Genomic DNA, 8,956 nt, shown 5'->3' with positions numbered 1-8,956 from the left:
AATATTAGTACACAAACAGGCCTAAAATTGAGAGAAGGATTTGGCACACATAAGAGAAGTTATCGCAAGAATAAATACAACATACCTAACTTTAAAAATACAGAAGGGAACTACAACTAGAACAATAGAACTTTTTAAAAACTAGCAGTGACATCAAATGCTCTCTAAAAGTATTTTCACATATAATAAGCAAGCTTGAGGGGCATTCGTGCCCTCAGACAAATTTTTCTTATATTTGTCTAGAAAATGCTTATTGTATGAAAAAAAGATGTGGGGTATATGTCAATGAGACTGCAAACCCAATGACACAAATAACCAAAATACATTTGAGGTCCAAATGTAGTGGTCAACAACAAACTGGTGTCTTTTACATCATTACATGTCATTTTAAAAAAGTTGATTAAATAAAACATCAGAGATCTATCATCAACACATTTCTCATTAAGAACCACTGATTTGGGATCAGCATAGGAATGTATGGAGGAGATTTAACTTGTTTTTGAGATTGCAATCCTCTGTCTCACTCAGTGGGCCAACAAAAGGTCCATAAAAATCAGTACAGGAAAAGTTAAATCTACAATAAAGGTATAAAGGATTAAAAACAATGGACTTTACTGGATCAAACTTCTTACAGTTGCTGAAAATACTGCTTACCGTAATTCTTGACCTCCATCTCTTACATAATATTGTTATTAGAACCACTATATAGTAGATTTCAAGCAGCAACATCATAAATAGTAGGAAAATTGGAAAATTGTGTGTTGCAAAGATCTTTTAACTCATTCTACCCAAAGAGATTTCTGGAAAATCAGGCATTTTCGAATATTTGCAAACATATGCAAATTAGTAGAATCTTGATGCTGATCTATTAAACTATGTATTGAGATTTGGGGGCGGATGGCATGGGTGGGGGGTTGGGTGGGAGGTGGTATATTTTCTGGTGGGTTTGAACCTACTGAAAAATGTTAATTTTCAGTCTATTTTTTTATTTTAATACGACCTTGAGAGGTGAACATTGACCAAACTGTGTTTCTTTGTCATTCAAGTATTACCTTATAGTTACAGCAGTCCATCCATACTGACTGGAAGTAAATGTGACTTGAGTGTCTTGCTGGGGAATCATTATTGGCAAGCCAGGTCTGCCTAAATGTCCGTTTTTACAGATTTCTGACAAAACGGTGACCTAGATTTTACAGACCAGATTTCTTTTGGCCATATTATACCTCCTTGCCACCTATGCATGTATTTATGATAATAGCTAATACCTACAGCCCATACCATTAAAGTAGTGGCCATCATAAGACTCCCACCCCACCTGATTTTGGCTACTTTTTACGTTTTTCCGATATTGAACTCTAAAAAAGGCCATTAAAGTTGCCATATTTTCATAAACACACATCTGAGAAGAGCTTATGGACCATGATCTGCATGGTTGAAGTCCCTGCTGTCAAGAGAGTTCAGCTGGGGCAGTTCTAAAAAAGTATGGAGGGTCATACGGGCCATCTTGACTACAGGCGGGATTGGGGGCGAAGGGGTTAAACGTATTTTATCAAAATCGTCAAATTTGACTTTTGTTGGGTTTTAGGGTGTAAAACTGACAAAACACTCTTAAGGTTCAAAATCGGAAAAAAAAATATTTTTAGTTTAAAACAGAGTCTGATCTACTGTGTTTTGGTCCTTATACTAGATGCATGCAAGGTGTACATGCATTTATGAAGGATAATTTTACTTTGACCTCATTGCATTTCCCTGGTTAATTCTTCAACAAATTGTGGTGATATGGTCACGTTTTCAGTTCATACAAGTAATTGGTCTTTAAGAGTCATTGGAAGGCGTACATTGTCTTACAGGAGAGACTAACTTCATTTCATTATTATTGGGTCATCAATATAAAAAACTTGGTTGGTACTGTTGTGATCTTACAGATTTAAAGGTCACTATGAGAAGTAGGTTATTTAAATTGGTCTGTTTTTATACCACTGCAAAAAAATTTTGTGGTCATATATTGGTATGACGTTGGCGTCGTCATTGTCCGAAGACACATTGGTTTTCGCACTCTAACTTTAGTTTAAGTGAATGGATCTCTATGAAATTTTACCATAAGGTTCAATACCACAAAAGGAAGGTTGGGATTGATTTGGGGGGTTATGGTACCAACAGTTAGGGAATTAGGGGCCAAAAATAAGCATTTTTGTAACTTCCAGACATAACTTGTGTGTTAGTGTATGGATCTCTCTGACATTGTACCACAAGGTTCCATTTCACAAGGGGAATGCTTGCCATGGATTGATTTTGGGGGTAATTGCCTCAAAATTTTAGGAATTAGGGGGCAAAAAACAAGCATTTTTCTAGTTTCATGACAATAACTTGTGTGTAAGTCTATGGATCTTTCTGAAATTGTACTACAAGGTTCCATATCACAAAGGTAAAGCTGGAATTGAGTTTGGGGGTAATTGGCCAAAACGTTTAGGAATAAGGGGCCAAAAATAAGCATTTTTCTAGTTTCCAGCCAATAACTTGTGTTCAAGTGTATGGATCTCTCTGAAATTGTACTGCAAGGTACCATACCAGAAAGGGAAGGCTGGGATTGATTTTGGGGGTAATTGCCTGAAAATTTTAGGAATTAGGGGCCAAAAAGGGGCAAAAAACAAGCATTTTTCTAGTTTCAGGACAATAACTTGTGTGTAAGTGTATGGATCTTTATGAAATTGTACTACAAGGTTCCATATCACAAAGGGAGAGCTGGGTTTGAGTTTGGAGGTTAATTGCCCTAAATGTTTAGGAATTTGGGGCCAAAAAGGGGCCAAAAAACGAGCATTTTTCTAATTTCCAGACAATAACTTGTGTTCAAGTGTATGGATCTCTCTGAAATTGTACTGCAAGGTACCATATCACAAATGGAATGCTTGGATTGATTTTGGGGGTAATTGCCTCAAAATTTTAGGAATTAGGGACCAAAAAAGGGGCAAAAAACAAGCATATTTCTAGTTTAAGGACAATAACTTGTGTGTAAGTCTATGGATCTTTCTGAAATTGTACTACAAGGTTCCATATCACAAAGGGAAAGCTGGGTTTGAATTTAGGGGTAATTGCCCTATACGTTATGGAATATGGGGCCAAAAAACACGCATTTTCTAGTTTCCAGACAATAACTTGTGTTCAAGTGTATGGATCTCTATGAAATTGTACTGCAAGGTACCATACCACAAAGGGAAGGCTGTGATTGAGTTTGGGGGTGATGAATCATAAGGGGGTTCAAAAAATTTGGGATTTTTTTTCCCTTTTTTTTTCTTTAAAATTTTTCATTTTAAATTGGTTATTTCTGATTTATATATAAAAGCAAATAATAATGATATGGTTTGAATAGGTAAATTAAAAAATTTTAAGTTCTTAGACCACATTCTTGGCCTTTGATGAACACCTATCTCATTGGCGTTCAAACCACATCTCGTTATCTTAACATGAATAATCAATGCTTAGGTATACTTAGGTATGATTTGCAATAGGGTTTGACGAAACTCACCAAAAGCGATAAAAATGGTACTGGATACTATAGTGAACACACATTTTCAAAATCAAAAAGACAATATATCATGTATAATAGTAGTTTATTTAGCACTATGCATTAATGATTTACATGTACAAAGTATGTTATAAAAACGTAACAAAGATAATATTTAACAAATGATGTCTATAACGATGTCTCAACTCCGGCAAATTGATGACCATGTGAACTCAGAATCCTCCTCTGAACAGCTATAGGATAGGTTCACTGTACACATTTTCTTTGGCGTAGGCTCATCATCACCACTACAGCTAAATAATCTTTTCTTGACCTTCTGGCCTCTTTTTTTATTCTTGTAAAAAGACAGTTCTGTGGAAATGAAGTCCAGTTCTTGTAAAACGATTCATCAAGACGATTGATGTCTAGTTGTGGAGTCGCTGGTTGTTTCTTTGTAGTCGAAGGGTGGAACAATTCGTCATACAGTGAAGGTGTTGTATGTTCTGTGTGATCATCTGTTATTTGACACGACGGAACATCTTGCAGATCTTTGAATATTTCATCTAAGTAATCTGAAATTTAAAAAAACAAAGATTATTGCAAATTATTTGCATTGACACTTAATAAATATCCTGTGAATAGTATACAAACATTATATATGTCCCAGAAATAACTCAAATACATAAGATATATCCTATTTTCGATGCAAAACAAAGCTGACATGCATTGTGTGTCCGGATAAACACGGACACGTAATATTATTACAGGCTCCATTCCTTACTACTTAATACTAGCAAGGGAAGTATTATAATGACAATGATAGTTATGGACTTCTGTAGATACTATTATACCAGAGACATATATGTCTCCGTTATACTATAATGATTTTTGAGCTCTTGATTTTGTCATTTGATAAAGGACTTTCCGTTTTGAGTTTTCTTGGAGTTCGGTATTTTGATATTTTATGCAACGGTATTCATCATCCGAATTTATTGAAAATTATGCCAAAGTGTTTTGACTGACTTCATTGTACCAGAGACATATAATATAGTATTATATGTCTCTGATTGTACCAAAATATATCGTGTGTCCTACCAATCAATCTCATGACTTTTGTCCTATCAATTTTTTGATCTTTTTGTCTTTTGACTTTCTTCCCGTTTACCAAAATAAATGAGTTTGCTTCAATATACACAAATCATCTTTTAAGACTATTCCTGTTCAAGTCATAATTATAGTAAAATATTCAAACTAATAAAAAAAAAAAAAAAAAACAATACGATTTGCATGGTTATTCCCAGAGCTCTAGGTTATTCCTATGTTAGCTACTTTTAACTCCATGCTTTTTCTCAGAAAAAAAGTTATAAATTAAACACAATAAAGTCGGTTTACTATTTGAGAATTATTTGAAGTATGAAAAAGTAAAAGTTGCGATAAGCATAAAATGAAATCAAGACCTACCATATTCAAATAGAGAAGTTTGACAGTATCTGTTACAAGGTGTCTGAAAGTTGTCCATTATCTTCGAAGACCAGTCTAATTCTTGAGCTCTATTTTGTTTCATGGCTAAGCGAAAAATAATGGCCATGAGACAGGGCGACAATGATTTATACCTTAATGTTGCTCCTCCCTCGCAAGCTGTTGGGACGCTGTCAAACTCCGTGTGTATACAGTAGCTAACACTTAATTGTACCTTGTTTATTGCCAGGATGCTCATCTACCTGAACTTCAAAGGAAATTTTACCTGCAGACAATTTTATGGCTTCTTAAACGCTAATTATCACATCTAATTAATAAACTAGTGTGTAATTAGGTCGTAAATAGTTCATAAATAATTTTTGTTAATTAATTTAGTAGGTTACAGGTATTTAACCTATGTATAAGGGTGCATGTTCTCGCTAGAAACTCGTTAGGGTTAAATCAACAAAAAAAATATTTAATTAATTAATTTGAGAAAACTGACTTATGAAGCTTTGATTAAAACATGTAACAATTTAACAAAAACAAAACCTAGGATTAGAAATTTTTAATATACCAATCTCCAAATTCTCGAGACAACTAAGGATTTGTATATAGATAACTAACTTAATAATCCAGGAACCGGTGCGTCTAAACACTGCTAAGGAGTCCTTAGTGCACTAAGGACTTATAATATGCCACTAAGGACTAGATGTGGTGCTGTAACATGTAATTTCTTTTCATATTATGGTAGATATTGATATTTAATGCATAAATTTCAAATTTTATAGAAAAATAATCACAAATAAATTAGTAATTAAGCATTGTTTAGGCACGTGCCTGCTTTTCTTTGATATGCCGAAAATCAGTGAACCGATTGCCACGTGCCATTTAATATAACAACTGAATAAACAATCATAATCTTTTTATTTTAAGTACTTAACAATTGTTTCGAAAAGATTAATGTTTAATATTTTATAATTAAATGTGTTGTTTTTATTTACAATGATTAAAAGGACAAATAATTTTGCTTTTGTTTTATTTCTTTTCCGACAAAGTTATTTGCAATAGGTGCACGACTCTGATGTGCGCTAACTAATATTAAGTTAGAGTGTGGTCAGCTTGTTAAAAGGTTTATGTAGGAGATACCAAGACAAAAGGAATAGATATATGTAAAAGTTTTTTAAAGAATTTAGATGCGTGTATATACAAATGGTTTCACTAAAAAAATATGAGTAAATTCTGAAAAACTATAAAACATGATGTTTGCTTCCACTTTAGATTACTCTTTACGAACTTCGATTAAATAGGGAACAAATCATGTGGCGTCCTTGTGGTTTATCAAATCAACTAGTTTTCAACCAGTTTGATAGACAATATGAATAACATAGATATAGGAAGGTGTGGTATGAGTGCCAACGAGACAACTCTCAATCCAAGTAACAATTTGTAAAATGAGACCAATATAGGTATAGGTACGACCTTCAACATGGAGCCTTGGCTCACACAGAACAGCAAGCTATAAAGGGCCCCAAACATTACTAGTGTAAAATTATTCAAACGGGAAAACCAACGGTCTAATCTATATATAGCTGTTTACAAAGGCTTCATACGGTACTTATTTATTCATTGTTCGACATTTGTTTTATCTTAAAGTAAAAGAATTTAAAAAAAGCATATATCGAACTCAAGTCAAATGATGTTTCATTTTCAAATATATAAAGGAGACAAATGTTTTTTAAAATGTTCCACAGTTTTTAGCACATGATTTACGAAAAATATCCCGTATGTGTTAATTTAGAGCTGAAGATATAATTTTGTCAAAAAAAAAGATTATGCTTTGTACGAATTGCTTAGAAAATATGCTTTTACCATATGATACGAAAATAACAATTTTTGGAATACAAGATAATGTGAATACTTTATATCTAAATCTATCCCATGTAAAATATGAAAAAAAAAAGATTTTTTTTTTTTAAGAACAAGTATGTCAGAAGGAAATCCGATGTGTATTTTATTGACCAAATTCTCTGTTTAAGATATTGTACGAAATAATTTATGAAATAATGACTATGTGGTATGTGCTTTGCTCATTGTTTGAAGGCCGTTCGGTGACTTATAATTAATAAATTTCTGTGGCATTTTGTCTCTTGTGAAGAGTTGTCTCATCGCCAATCATACCACATCTTCCGCCCAAACGGTTCATGTATTATATAAGTTTGGTTGCATGAAGTAAAAATTTCTTTTCATATAGAATTCGTTTTTGTCCTGAAAGATATTGCTCAAACCAAGGATTTTTATACAAATCCTTGATCAAACGTGTTATTACTATATATATAATAAAATATTAATTTTCGCGAACCATTTAGGTCACAGAAATTCCAAAAAATGGCATCAGTAAGGAGAGTTGTACAAATGATGTGAATACACAGAACCCGGATCCAAATTATCTTTTACTAAAAGTATTCATCAATTTCTGTTTTGTATGTACTAACAACATTTCATTTTTCTACAATTTCGATTAAAATATTATAAAACCTGCAGTTCAATAGGTCACATGCCCCAAATAAACATTCCCCGATTGGTCGAACTACTGTGGCCTCGGTGTAAAGCAACGCAAGCCTCGATGTAAAGATCACGCTTCCAAAAATAGAGGTATGTCCCAACTTAACATTCCTCGATTGGTTGAATTGCTGCTCGATGTAAAGCAACGGAAGCCTTGATGCAATGAAGAAAAGGGGTTGACAGGACAAACGTAATCGTTATAAATTTTAACTTCATGGTTCTTATGCAAGCAAATTTAATAAACAATGATTTTATACAGTTGTGTTATTGTTTTCACCTTACATAGGGCTTTATTTCTGATCTTATTTCTGTGTACACAATTCTGAATCTACATATTTCACCTATATCAATATTAGGTAATCCGTTTGGACGATTCCATATACTATGTATATGTAAGAGAATGATAATCCCTTTCTTCATGATTAAGTACGAGCGTTAGCGAGTACTTATCATGAAGTAAGGGATTATCATTCTCTTACAAACTTAGAATATTGTAAAGAAATATACAAATCCTTGATTCTGAAAAAAAATTTAATAAAATTTAAACAACTTATTCAGTGCGAAATTAAATCAAAATTGATCATTGAAATAATCTGAAACTGAAAAATAATTCATTTATTCGTATCTAACTTTTGGCAATTTTTTAGCGATAAAACTGTAAAATACTTGTTCCAAATTAAGATAACAGTGTAATCAGTTATGTAATTTGACTAACTCGAATAATTCAAGCCCTTTCCGTGTCCGATTTTCTCCCACACTTCGTAGATCAGCGGAATATAACGACTGAATTATTCGGGTTATAATTTGACACGTGTCTAACGGTTCATTGATTTTCGGCAATATCAAAGAAAAAACGGCACGTGTCTAAACAATGTTAAATTACTGATTTATTTGTGATTATTTTTCTACAAAATTTGAAATTTATGCATTAAATATCGATCTCTACCATAATATGAAAACAAATTACATGTAACAGCACCCCATCTAGTCCTTAGTGGCATATTATAAGTCCTTAGTGCACTAAGGACTCCTTAGCAGTGTTTAGACGCACCCTCCAGGAACAAACTCAAACGATGGGGGTAAAGGTCACTAAAGGATTAGATTCGTTGCTCGTATCGTTTCCACAGCTTAATTTCGTAATGAAAAAAGCTATATAGCACAGTTCGTACAAGTAGACAAGAAGTTTTTAATACACTGTTCAAGCTAAAAAAATATTTTATGTTTATTATTTGTTGTTCCTCTCATTACTAAGTATCATAGTAACCTATTTCCTCCGACCGTGCAACCGATCGCTTCGATAAGAATGTAGGACAGAGAGTCGCAGACAAAAAGTAAAGGACAAAATGTCACAGGGGACAAAAAGTCACAATTCAGTTTTGAGATAATTTTTCTTTGAATACTTTGCTAACAAAATTTATTCTAAAAAATAAA

This window comes from Mytilus californianus, unplaced genomic scaffold (assembly GCF_021869535.1).
Source record: "Mytilus californianus isolate M0D057914Y unplaced genomic scaffold, xbMytCali1.0.p SCAF_4, whole genome shotgun sequence".
In the NCBI taxonomy this organism is placed as follows: Eukaryota; Metazoa; Mollusca; class Bivalvia; order Mytilida; family Mytilidae; genus Mytilus; species Mytilus californianus.
The sequence above is the reverse complement of the archived record's forward strand: the minus strand, read 5'-3'. Positions refer to the sequence as shown.